The sequence below is a fragment of the Pan troglodytes genome, chromosome 20 (assembly GCF_028858775.2).
Source record: "Pan troglodytes isolate AG18354 chromosome 20, NHGRI_mPanTro3-v2.0_pri, whole genome shotgun sequence".
In the NCBI taxonomy this organism is placed as follows: domain Eukaryota; kingdom Metazoa; phylum Chordata; class Mammalia; order Primates; family Hominidae; genus Pan; species Pan troglodytes.
In genome coordinates this window covers 13,105,316-13,117,599 of record NC_072418.2, presented here as the reverse complement: position 1 = coordinate 13,117,599, position 12,284 = coordinate 13,105,316, and the positions used below count along the sequence as shown (strand labels likewise).

General features: G+C 52.5%; 1 protein-coding gene across 42 annotated transcripts in view; it reads left to right on the top strand.

The window, feature by feature from the left end:
• The first annotated feature begins 10,448 nt into the window (after positions 1–10,448).
• Positions 10,449–12,284, top strand: part of TYK2 (tyrosine kinase 2) — a 30,615-nt gene continuing 28,779 nt past the window's right edge. For 24 of the 42 annotated variants that reach the window (XR_010153708.1, XR_010153704.1, XR_010153703.1 and 21 more), the window contains exons 1-2: positions 10,449–10,711; positions 11,402–11,476. The gene's annotated coding sequence lies outside the window, so the exon portion shown is untranslated. Of the gene's footprint in view, positions 10,922–11,311; positions 11,477–12,284 lie in introns of all 42 variants that reach the window. The other 18 variants (XR_010153705.1, XM_063801152.1, XM_063801149.1 and 15 more) reach the window with 12 other exon arrangements.

The window sequence follows — 12,284 nt, the reverse complement described above, 5'->3', positions numbered from 1 at the left end:
TCTGGGCTGCTGGGAGGGCCGTTCAGGCAGCCCGTCTCTTGTAGGTGGGAGGGAAACCTGGTGGGATATTGGGGGCTGAGCTGTGCTTCTCTGGTCCTTTGCTCACCAGCCATCGTGGGTCCTCGCCTCACACATGCTGTTCCACAACTTGGAACAGTCTTCTTCCAGAGGCCTCAAAAGCCCCCAACCTTCAGTCTCACCCACCCACTCCCTTGTCCCTACTTGGACCTCCAGAATGCAGGGTGGCCCAAGCTGATCACCACCACCACCAGAGGGCAGTAGTGATCTGCAAACCAAGTCACATTCCCTAGGGTTTTGTGGCTCTGGCGCACCTGCCCGCACCCCACGCCTTTCCAGCTTCCTACAACCTTTTGGAGCAGCATCCTGGACTATATCTCCCCACCCTATGGCCAGCGCTGCCCCAAAACAGATTTTTTTTTTTTTTTTTAGAGTCTAGCTATCACCCAGGCTGGAGTGCGGTGGTGGAATCTCGGATCACTACAACCTCCACCTCCCAGGTTCAAGTGATTCTCCTGCCTCAGCCTCCTGCTGGGATTATAGGCGCCCGCCACCACACCCGGCTAATTTTTTGTATTTTTAGTAGACACGGGGTTTCACCATATTGGCCACACTAGTCTTGAACTCCTGACCTCAGGTGATCCTCCCACTTTGGCCTCCCAAAGTGCTGGGATTACAGGTGTGAGCCGCCGCACTTGGCCCCCCCCCCCACCCAAACATTCTTGATTCTGATCACTGCCTTTTGTCCCTATGGCCTTCAGGTCCCCATCGCCTCTGGCTCTAATTCCTGCCCCAGCCTCCTCCTCATTCCCCACTACAAGTCAACCCCTGAACAGGCAGCAGCCAGAGGGTACCTGTGAACACCAGGGTCAGGGCATGTCCCACCTCTGCTCAAAAGCCTCGCAGGACTCCCCTCCCTGGGAGCAGAAGCCGAAGTCCTCCCTGCAACTGACCAGGCCCCCAGCACCATCTGCCTGTTGCCTCGCTGCCCTGTTGTCCCCAGCTCCATGCTGGCCCTTGAGCACTTGAAATTTCTCTTCGTGTGGCGTTGGGTGATGCGCTGAGCCTCAGTGTCCCTGTTCTTAGGGCTAACGTCTTCGCACTAGTGCCCTCCTCAGGCCGTAGTGAGGGGGACAAGTGAGGTAATGGTTCAGACAACTGGCACCTGGCACTCAGATTCTCTGAACGGGGACCTTGGCACTTGCTGGCCGTCTTCAAAAGTCACAAAATATTTCTGCCACAGGAAAAGTCTTAAAGAAGAGTGCACGGCCAGGCGTGGCTCACACCTGTAATCCCAACACTTTGGGAGACCGAGGCAGGAGGATCACTTGAGCCCAGGAGTTCAAGACCAGCCTGGCTAACATGGCGAAACCCAGTCTGCACTAAAAACACAAAAATTAGCCAGGTATGGTGGCACGTGCCTGTAGTCCCAGCTACTCAGGAAGCTGAGGCAGGAGAATTGCTTGAACCTGGGCGGTGGAGGTTGCAGTGAGCCAGGATCACGCCACTGCACTCCAACCTGGGTGACAAAGACTTATCTCAAAAACAAAAACAAAAAAAACAGTGCTGGGCGCAGTGGGGCGCACCTGTAGTTACAGATACTTGGGAGGCTAAGGCAGGAGGATTGCTTGAGCCCGGGAGGTCAAGGCTGCAGTGAGCTAAGATCAAAGTACAATAAATACCCAGGTTCACATCAGTTTAAGACATGAAATACCTCCGATCCAGTAGACTTATGCCTACCTCTCCTGGGGGACATCATCTCTGAGGGGACTGCTTGTAACTCAGACCACAGATCAATGGCACTTCTCTGAGGCCCTCCTTGACCTACTTTAATTCCCCTCATGCTCGGCCACCAAACCTGCCTCACATGCCTTTCTTCGCACAGACCTGTGTATTGTCACCTCCCATGTACTGTGGGTGCCACCAGAGCACGGACTTTTTCTTGCAACATACACAGTGCCAGAAAGGGGACCTTCAGGAAACATTTGCAAAAGCATTGGATAAAAACCCCTGGAATGCTGTTGTGCCCAAGCCGATCACCACCAGGGGGCAGGAGTGAGCTGCAAATCTAGTAACTTTCCTTAGTGTTTTGTATGAGTGAGAACGACAGGTAGGAGCTGCAGGGGGACTCCTGGAACCCTGATTGAGCCTCAGACACCTTCCAAGATCTTTTTATTTATTTATTTTTCAGAGACAGGGTTCTCTCCATGTTGTTCAGGCTGGATTTGAACAGAGCTGAAGCAGTCTGCTCGCCTCAGCTTCCCAAAGTGTTGGGACTACAGGCCAGTGTGCCCTGCCGAGTAAAAATTTTAATTTTTGAGCGGGGCGCGGTGGCTCACGCCTGTAATCCCAGCACTTTGGGAGGCCGAGGAGGGCGGGTCACAAGGTCAGGAGTCCGCGACCAGCCTGACCAACATGGTGAAACCCCGTCTCTACAAAAAATACAAAACTTAGCCAGGCGTGGTGGCACGTGCCTGTAATCCCAGCTACTCAGGAAGCTGAGGCAGGAGAATCGCTTGAACCCAGGAGGCGGAGGTTGCAGTGAGCCAAGATCGCGCCACTGCCCTCCAGCCTGGACAACAGAGTGAGACTCCGTCTCAAAAATAATAATAATAATTTTTGTTCATCATAGACATTTTGGTGTTAATTTCAGTTTTTCAAAATACTGCATTCCTTGTTATTGAAGGTTTTGTTTGTATTTTGTGAGACTGAGTCTCACTCTGTCGCCCAGGCTGGAGTGCAGTCGCATGATCTCGGGCTCACTGCAACCTCCGCCTCCCAGTTTCAAAGGATTCTCCTGCCTCAGCCTCCCGAGTAGCTGGGATTACAGGTGCACTCCACCACACCTGGCTTTTTTTTTTTTTTTGAGACAGAGTCTGGCTCTGTCGCCCAGGCTGGAGTGCAGTGGCATGATCTCGGCTCACTGCAAGCTCCACCTCCGGGGTTCACGCCATTCTCCTGCCTCAGCCTCCCGAGTAGGAGTAGCTGGGACTACAGGCGCCCGCCACCACACCCGGCTAATTTTTTGTATTTTTAGTAGAGACGGGGTTTCACCGTGGTCTCGATCTGATCTCGTGGTCTGCCCTCCTTGGCCTCCCAAAGTGCTGGGATTACAAGTGTGATCCACTGTGCCTGGCCTTTTTTTTTTTTTTTTTTTTTTGTGAGATGGAGTCTTGCTCTGTCGCCCAGGCTGAAGTGCAGTGGCCTGATCTCAGCTCACTGCAAGCTCTGCCTCCCGAGCTCACGCCATTCTCCTGCCTCAGCCTCCTAAGTAGCTGGGACTACAGGCGTCTGGCACCACGCCCGGCTAATTTTTATGTATTTTTAGTAGAGACGGGGTTTCGCTGTGTTAGCCAGGATGGGCTTGATTTCCTGACCTCGTGATCCACCTGCCTCAGCCTCCCAAAGTACTGGGATTACAGGCGTAAGCTACCGCACCCGGCCTAATTTTTGTATTTTTTGTAGACACAGGGTTTCACTATGTTGGCCAGGTTGGTCTCAAACTCCTGACCTCAAGAGAACTGCCCGCCTTGGCCTTCCGAAGTGCTGGGATTACACACGTGAGCCACCATGCGTGGCCCCCCCCCCTTTTTTTTTTTTAAGAGATGGGATCTGGCTCTGTCACCCAGGCTGGAGTGCAGTGGCACAATCATAGCTCACTGCAGCCTCTAACCTCTGGGCTCAAGTGATTCTCCTCCCTCAACCTCCTGAGTAGCTCAAATTACAGCCAAGAGACACACACTGCATCTGGCTATCCACCACCGTCCTTTTATTTATTTATTTTTTGAGACCGAGTCTTGCTCTGTTGCCCAAGCTTAAGTGCAGTGGCACGATCTCGGCTCACTGCAACCTCCATCTCCCAGGTTCAAGCGATTCTCCTGCCTCAGCCTCCTGTACAGGCGTGCACCACCACACCTGGCTAATGAAGTGTATTAACTCATTTGATGTCCCTGACATGCCTCTGGGTTTGGGACTAAATAGTCACATCTTGCAGAGGAGGAAACTGAGGCACAGTGAGGTTAAGGGACCGCCCAGGATCACACAGTGATGGAGCTGGGGCTTGAACTCAGCCCCTCTGGTGCCAGCCTTCATGTGTGTAAGTTACTCCTCTGTATCCTCTCAGGCCAGCACCGAGTGTCCCATTTGGGGCTGCTCCTGAGAATTTTCTAGAGAACACAGGTTCACACACGTGCCCAAAGGAGCGTAGAATTTTTGTGGAAAGATTCCCAGGAGGCTGAGCGCGGTAGCCTCATGCCTGTAATCCCAGCACTTTGGGAGGCCAAGGCGGGTGGATCACCTGAGGTCAGGAGTTCGAGACCAGCCTGGCCAAGATGGTGAAACCCCGTGTCTACAAAAAATACAAAAATTAGCTGGGCGTGGTGGCAGGTGCCTCTAATCCCAGCTACTCGGGAGGCTGAGGCAGGAGAATCCCTTGAACCCAGGAGGCAGAGGTTGCAGTGAGCCAAGATCGTGCCATTGTACTCCAGCCTGGGCGACAAGAGGAAAAACTCTGTCTCAAAAAAAAAGATTTCCCAGGAAATCCATCTCATGGTTGTTTTGAGGAGGAGACTGGCTGTTCCCTGAACTTTCTCACTCATGAAAACACAAAGATATTTTACTTTTAATCCATCAACTCTTGGCTTTTCCCAGGTCCCAGGGGGCTCTGAGGAGGTCCCTCCCTGCAGCCCTTGCAGAGCCAGGGGAAGCCCCCAGCTTTTGTTCCTTCTGAGAAACCCGCCGTAGTGGCGTGGCCAACTGTCCTGGCTTGCCCAGGACTGTCCCAATTTTAGCATGGAAAGCCCCCCATTGGGGAACCCCCTCAGTCCTGGGAAACCCCCTCCTGTTAGTCACATGTGGGGTCTGGGGCCTCCCTTATGGACCAGGTCTGAGTTTGGGCAGGAGGCCCCAGGCCTTGGCAAAACAGCCTCCTTAGCCTCTTTTCTTCAATTGTCAAGTGGTGGTGCTGATACCACTTGCAAAGAAACTGAGAAGAGGCCGGGTGCAGTGGCTGGTGCCTGTAATCCCAGCACTGTGGGAGGCCGAGGCGGGCGGATCACCAGGTCAGGAGATCGAGACCATCCTGGCTAACACGGTGAAACCCCGTCTCTACTAAAAATACAAAAAATTAGCCGGGCGTGGTGGCGGGTGCCTGTAGTCCCAGCTACTTGGGAGGCTGAAGCAGGAGAATGGCATGAACCTGGGAGGCGGAGCTTGCAATGAGCCGAGATCACGCCGCTGCACTCCAGCCTGGGCGACAGAGTGAGACTCCGTCTCAAAAAAAAAAAAGAAAGAAAGAAACTGAGAAGACCCAGGGATGGCTAAATACCCACCCTCGGCCCCAGTGTGCAGGCTGGGAAAATGTCAGCTTTATTTATTTATTTATTTATTTGTTTATTTATTTATTTATTTGACAGGGTCTTGCTCGGTTGCCCAGGCTGGAGTGCAGTGGTGCGATCACAGCTCACTGCAACCTCAACCTGTGGACTCAAGCGATCCTCCCACCCCAGCCTCCCTAGTAGCTGGGACTACAGGCGTGTATCACCATGCCCAGCTAACTTTTAAATTTTTTTTGTAGACACGAGGTTTCACTGTGTTGCCCAGGCTGGTCCGGGACTCCTGGGTTCAAGCGATCCTCCCGCCTCTGTCTCTCAAAGTGCTGGGATTACAGGTGCCAGCCACCACACCAGCTCATTGTTAGAACTGATATCGTTACTGGGAGTATGACTAGCATTGTTATTATTAATCGCCTCATGTGGCATTTCCTGCTAGTTCCTTTGGGAGCGGGGAATACCGGGTCCCAGGCCCACTCCACCCACTGTGTTCTAGCGTCTAATCATGGAACATTGCCCCGATGGCTGTTGAAAAATCTGGCACTCTCTAGGCCGGGCACGGTGTCTCACACCAGTATTACCCAGCACTTTGGGAGGCCGAGGTGGGTGGATCACCTGAGGTCGGCAGTTCAAGACCAGCCTGACCAACATGGAGAAACCCCATCTCTACTAAAAATACAAAAAAGTAGCCGGGCGTGGTGGCACATGCCTGTAATCCCAGCTACGTGGGAGGCTGAGGCAGGAGAATCGCTTTAACCCAGGAGGCAGAGGTTGTGGTGAGCCGAGATTGCGCCATTGCACTCCAGCCTGGGCAACAAGAGCGAAACTCCCTCTCTCCAAAACAGAAAAAAGGAAAAAGAAAAATCTGGCACTCTTGGCTTCTAGGTACTGTACTCCAAGCGGCAACAGAGAGGAAGCTCACAGCCAGCCCTCCCGCAGCAGGCAGGACAACAGCCAGGGATTCCTGGCTCCCAGGCCATTCATTCCCCCCCAGCTGTGGCTTCTTAAGCCACCTACTGGGCTTGATGCACAATCTCAGGCACTGAGGGCATAGCAGACAACCAGACAGACCTCCTTCTGGTGCGGTCCTAGAACCGCAGAAAGGCAATAGAACTTGCGCTCAAAGAAACTTCCCAGGGGCTGGGCACGGTGGCTCATGCCTGTAATCCCAGCAGTTTGGGAGGTCAAGGCCAGAGGTCCACTTGAGCCCAGCAGTTTGAGACCAGCCTGGGCAACATAGTGAAAACCCATTTCTAAAAAAAATACACACACACAAAAGTTAGCCAGCCGGCCAGGCGAGGTGGCTCACACCTGTATTCCCAGCACTTTGGGAGGCCAAGGTGGGATGATCACGAGATCAGGAGATCAAGACTATCCTGGCCCACATGGTGAAACCTCATCCCTACTAAAAAATACTAAAAAATTAGCCGGGTGTGGTGGCATGGGCCTGTAATCCCAGCAGTTTGGGAGGTCAAGGCGGGAGGACCACTTGAGCCCAGTAGTTTGAGACCAGCCTGGGCAACATGGTGAAAACCCATTTCTTTTCCTTTTTTTTTTTTTTTTTTTTTTTTTTTTAAGATAGAGTCTCACTCTGTCGCCCAGGCTAGAGTGCAGTGGCGCGATCTCGGCTCACTGCAAACTCCGCCTCCCGGGTTCAAGTGATTCACCTGCCTCAGCTTCCCAAGTAGCTGGGATTATAGGCACCCGCCAACACGCCCGGCTAATTTTTGTATTTTTAGTAGAGACGGGGTTGGTGGAAGCCCATTTCTATAAAACATACACACACACAACATTTAGCCAGGCGGCTGGGCGCGGTGGCTCACGTCTGTAATCCCAGCACTTTGGGAGGCCGAGGCGTGAGGATCATGAGGTCAGGAGATTGAGGCCATCCTGGCCAACATGGTGAAACCCCATCTCTACTAAAAAATACAAAAAAATTAGCTGGGTGTGGTGGCACGTGCCTGTAATCCCAGCTTCTCTGGAGGCTGAGGCAGAAGAATCGCTAGAACCTGGGAGGCAGGGATTACAGTGAGCCGAGATCGTGCCACTGCACTTCAGCCTAGCAACAGAGTGAGACTCCGCCTCAAAAAAAAAAAAAGTTACCCAGGCATGGTGATGCACATCTGTAGTCCCAGCTACTCGGGAGGCTGAGGTGGAAGACTGTGAATGGTGAATCTGGGAAGTTGAGACTGCAGTGAATTGAGATCACAGCACTGCACTCCAGCCTGGGCAACACAGCGAGACTCTTGTCTCAAAAAAAAAAAAAAAAAAGAAAGAAAGAAAGAAGAGAAACCCAGCTGGGCGCGGTGGCTCACATCTGTAATCCTAGCACTTTGGGAGGCCAAGGCGGGTGGATCACCTGAGGTCAGGAGCTCGAGACCAGTATGGCCAACCTGGCCAAACCCTGTCTCTATTAAAAATACAAAAATTAGCCAGGCGTGGTGGTGCACGCCTGTAATCCCAGCTACCGGGGATGCTGACGCAGGAGAATTGCTTGAACCTGAGAGGCAGAGGTTGCAGTGAGCCAAGATTGCGCCACTGCACTCCAGCCTGGGCAACAGAGCAAGACTCTGTCTCTTTAAAAAAAAAGAAAGAAAGAAAGAAAGAAACTTCCCATGAAACGTCAGGTTGCAATAAGGACTCTGAAGAAAATACAGCAGAGCCCAGGAGGTCAAGTTGCCCAGGCTGGAGTGCAGTGGTGTGATCACGGCTCACTGTAGCCTCAACCTCCTGGGCTCAAGCAATCCTCCCACCTCAGCCTCCGGAGTAGCTGGGACTAACTAATTTTTTTTCCCCCCGAGATGGAGTCTCACTCTGTAGCCCAAGCTGGAGTGCAGTGGTGGGATCTCGGCCCACTGCAACCTCCACCTCCTGGGCTCAAGCGATTCTCATACTTCAGCCTTAGACTAATTTTTTTATTTTGGGTAGAGATGGGGTCTTGCTATATTGCCCAGGTTGGTCTTGAACTGGGCCCAGACAGTACTCCTGCCTTAGCTCCCTGAAGTGCTAGGTTTATAGGGATGAGCCACTGCATCCAGCCAGGACAAGTCTCTATCAGCATTTTATTTTATTTTATTTTATTTTATTTTTGAGACAGAGTCTTACTCTGGCGCCCAGGCTGGAGTGCAGTGGCGCAATCTCGGCTCACTGCAAGCTCCGCCTCTCCGGTTCACGCCATTCTCCTGCCTCAGGCTGCCACTACGCCCAGCTAATTTTTTGTATTTTTAGTAGAGACGGGGTTTCACTGCCTTAGCCAGGATGGTCTCGATTTCCTGACCTCATGATCTGCCCACCTCGGCCTCCCAAAGTGCTGGGATTACAGGCGTGAGCCACTGTGCCCGGCCTCTATCAGCATTTTCTTTCTTCTTTTTCTTTTTTTTTTTTTTTGAGACAGAGTTTAGCTCTTGTTGCCCAGGCTGAAGGGCAATGGTGCGATCTCGGCTCACTGCAACTTCTGCCTCCCAAGTTCAAGTGATTCTCCTGCCTCAGCCTCCTGAATAGCTGGGATTACAGGTGCCCACCACCATGCCCAGCTAATTTTTGTATTTTTAGTAGAGACAGGGTTTCACCATGTTGGCCAGTCTGGTCTCGAACTCCTGACCTCAGGCGATCCGCCCGCCTCTGCCTCCCAAAGTGCTGGGATTACAGGTGTGAAAGAGACCATTCCCGATCTCTTTCAGCATTTTCATACTGAATGTCCACAGCTGCCCAGTGAGGACGCTTTTTACCCATATTTTCTGACTCAGAGAGAAGCAGCCACACGTCCCTTGGCCATGGCAGTTAAGACCAACTCCATGGAGCTGGGTGTCTTAGCTCACATCTGTAATCCCAGCACTTTGGAAGGCCAAGGCAGGATGATTGCTTGAGGCCAGAAGTTCAAGACCAGCCTGGGCAACATAGCCAGACCCCATCTCTACAAAAATTTAAAAATTAGCCACAAAATTAAAAAATTAACAACAAAAGGGCCGGGTGCGGTGGCTCACGATTGTAATCCCAGCGCTTTGGGAGGGTGGATCACGAGGTCAGGAGTTCGAGACCAGCCTGGCCAAGATGGTGAAATCCCATCTCTACTAAAAATACAAAAATTAGCCGGGCGTGGTGGCGGGCGCCTGTAGTCCCAGCTGAGGCAGGAGAATCGCTTGAATCCGGGAGTCTGAGGTTGCAGTGAGCCGAGATCGCAGCATTGCACTCCAGCCTGGGCGACAAGAGCGAAACTCCATCTTAAAAAAAAAAAAAGTGGAAGATGAGGAAGTTGATCAGACATCAAGGATGAGCGGATGACTTAATAGGCTTCTTTGCTAAGACTTGGCTGGGCAGGTGAAAGACAAAGTCGAGGAGTGGTTATGGTGTGGCACAGAAGAAGGGTCAGAGGACGGTCTTTGTTACCTCTTCATGCCTGAGTTTCTTCCTCTGTGAAATGGGGATAATAAGAGCCGCCATACAGGGAATTGCTGCTAGGATCAAATGAGATAATGTATGTGAAACGCTCTGGCTGTAGGCTTCTCAGCAAATGGGCACGACTTGCGGAGTGGGGATTTGAATTCACGTCTGGCGGGATGTCCAAGCTGCTACCCTGACCGCTAGGGAGCTTCAGAGGACAAAGCTGCAGGTGATCAGGACGAGGACAGGAGCAGGTGGGCGAGGAATGCCTCCCAGGAGTGAAGGAGGGGGAATTCTAGTCAGCAGGGTGGAGTCGGCCAGGTAGAAACGAGGGAAAGGAGACAGGACCGGATGGAACGGGGAAGCCACAAGGCAGGGCGTCGGAGGGTTGAATGGTGGCCGGTGCAGCTTTGAACACCGAGGTGAGGACATGCAGCTGTGTCCTAGGGTCAGGACCGTACACGCCTGACCCATTTCCACAGCACAGAGGGGAACTCCGGGATCCGGCCGCATTGCCCACACACTTCACTCTCCCGCCCGCCTCTCGCAAGCCCCTTCCACGTCTCCGTCCACCGAGTGCCAGCCAATAGCAGAAGCGACAGCGCCTCTGGGTGCCGACTCAGCCAATCGCGGCTGAGTGACGAATGAGCCCCAGGACCAATCAGAGTGCCGCCACCATGGCCAAAAAAAAAAAAAAATTCCAACGGTGACGTGCAAGGAGAACAGAGCAGCTGCCAATGGGCGTGTGCGTTTCAGGCGGCCAATGGGAGGAGGCGTCTCGGCGCGGGACAAGTAGTAGCTGCCCGCGGGAGCGGGGAGGGGTCCGGGTTCGAGCTTGTGTTCCCCCGGAAGGGTGAGTCTGGACGCGGGCGCGGAAGGGGCGCGGCCGGAGGTCCTCAGGAAGAAGCCGCGGGGACTGGCTGCGCTTGACAGGCTGCACTTGGATGGGAGCACCTGGTGCCTCCGGACTGCTCCGATGCCCGGTGGGTGCACATCCCAGTTCCCGCCGTTCCCGGCCGGGTTTAGAGGTTTTGTGGGGAGGACATGGGGGCGTGCAGCCTTCCCAGTTGCAAACTTCACTCCGACCCCGTCTTCAATGCTGGGTCTGGGTCCAGTGGGGACGAGAAAGGAGGAAGGAGGAAGTAGGCTCCGCGAAAGCCCCATCCCCAGGATCTCATCTATAACATGAATAGGTATTAATGGCAAACGCTAATTAAGCGCTTACTGTATACCAGCCGCTTTCTCTGCCTCCTCGCGTTAAATCCTCCCAGCAGCCCTTTGAGGTAGACACTGTTACATGCCCATTTTCCAGATGAGGAAACCAGCAACATGGGTGGAACTGACAGCCCCTCCACTACCATACTGGCGCCCTCAGGAGGCTCAGGCCCTGGACTGGGGGGATGGAGCTGGACATAAACTCTCCTAGGCTTTGGGGAGTCAACAGGAACTGAGGTCACTCATGGGGGTAAATGTGGGAGAGGAGAATTGTGGCCTGAAAGAGGCCATCACCACGATGAAACTAATAACAATTATGTTATTCTTGTTTTGGTCATATTTGTTCTTTTTGTGTGTGCCTGAATCAGAGTCTGTGCTGAATGTGTAATATGCGGAACTATATTGAAACATTACAACCATCTTTTGATGGCAACACCCTGAGGACCTCTCTTTTCCAGATGGGGAAACTGAGGCCCAGAATTGCTAAGTGGCTTGCTTGAGTTGACACAGGGAGCTCCAGGACTCGCCCTCAGGTATGTTTGACCACATCTGCCTGTCTGGTTATTTTGGGGAGGTGTGTTAAGAGCAGATTTTTATTTTACTTTCTATTTATTTATTTATTTATTTATTGTATTTTAGTAGAGATGGGGTTTCACCATGTTGGTCAAGATGGTCTCAATATCCAGACCTCGTGATCTGTCCGCCTTGGCCTCCCAAAGTGCTGGGATTACAGTCATGAGCCACCATGCCTGGCCCTTTTTATATATTTTTATTACTTATTTATTTATTTATTTATATTTTTAGAGTCAGGGTCTCACTCTGTCACCCAGGCTGGAATGCAGTGGTGCGATCACTGCTCACTGCAGCCTCCAACTCCTGGGCTCAGGAGATCCTCCCACTTCAGCCTCCCGAGTAGCTTGGAGTACAGGTGTGCACCCCCACGCCTGGCTAAATTTTAAAAATTTCTTGTAGAGGCCGGGCACAGTGGCTCACGCCTGTAATCCCAGCACTTTGGGAGGCCGAGGCGGGTGGATCACCTGAGGTCAGAGGTTCAAGACCAGCCTGGCCAACATGGCAAAACCCTGTCTCTACTAAAAATACAAAAATTAGCCCGGTGTGGTGGCAGGCGCCAGCTACTCAGGAGGCTGAGGCAGGAGAATCACTTAAACCCAGGAGGCGGAGGTTGTGGTGAGCAAGATTGCACCATTGCACTCCAGCCTGGGCAACAAGAGTGAAACTCTGTCTCAAAAATAAGATAAGATAAGATAAGATATAAAATAAAACGTCTTGTAGAAACAGGGTCTTGCTATATGGCCTAGGCTGGTCTCGAGCTCCTGGGCT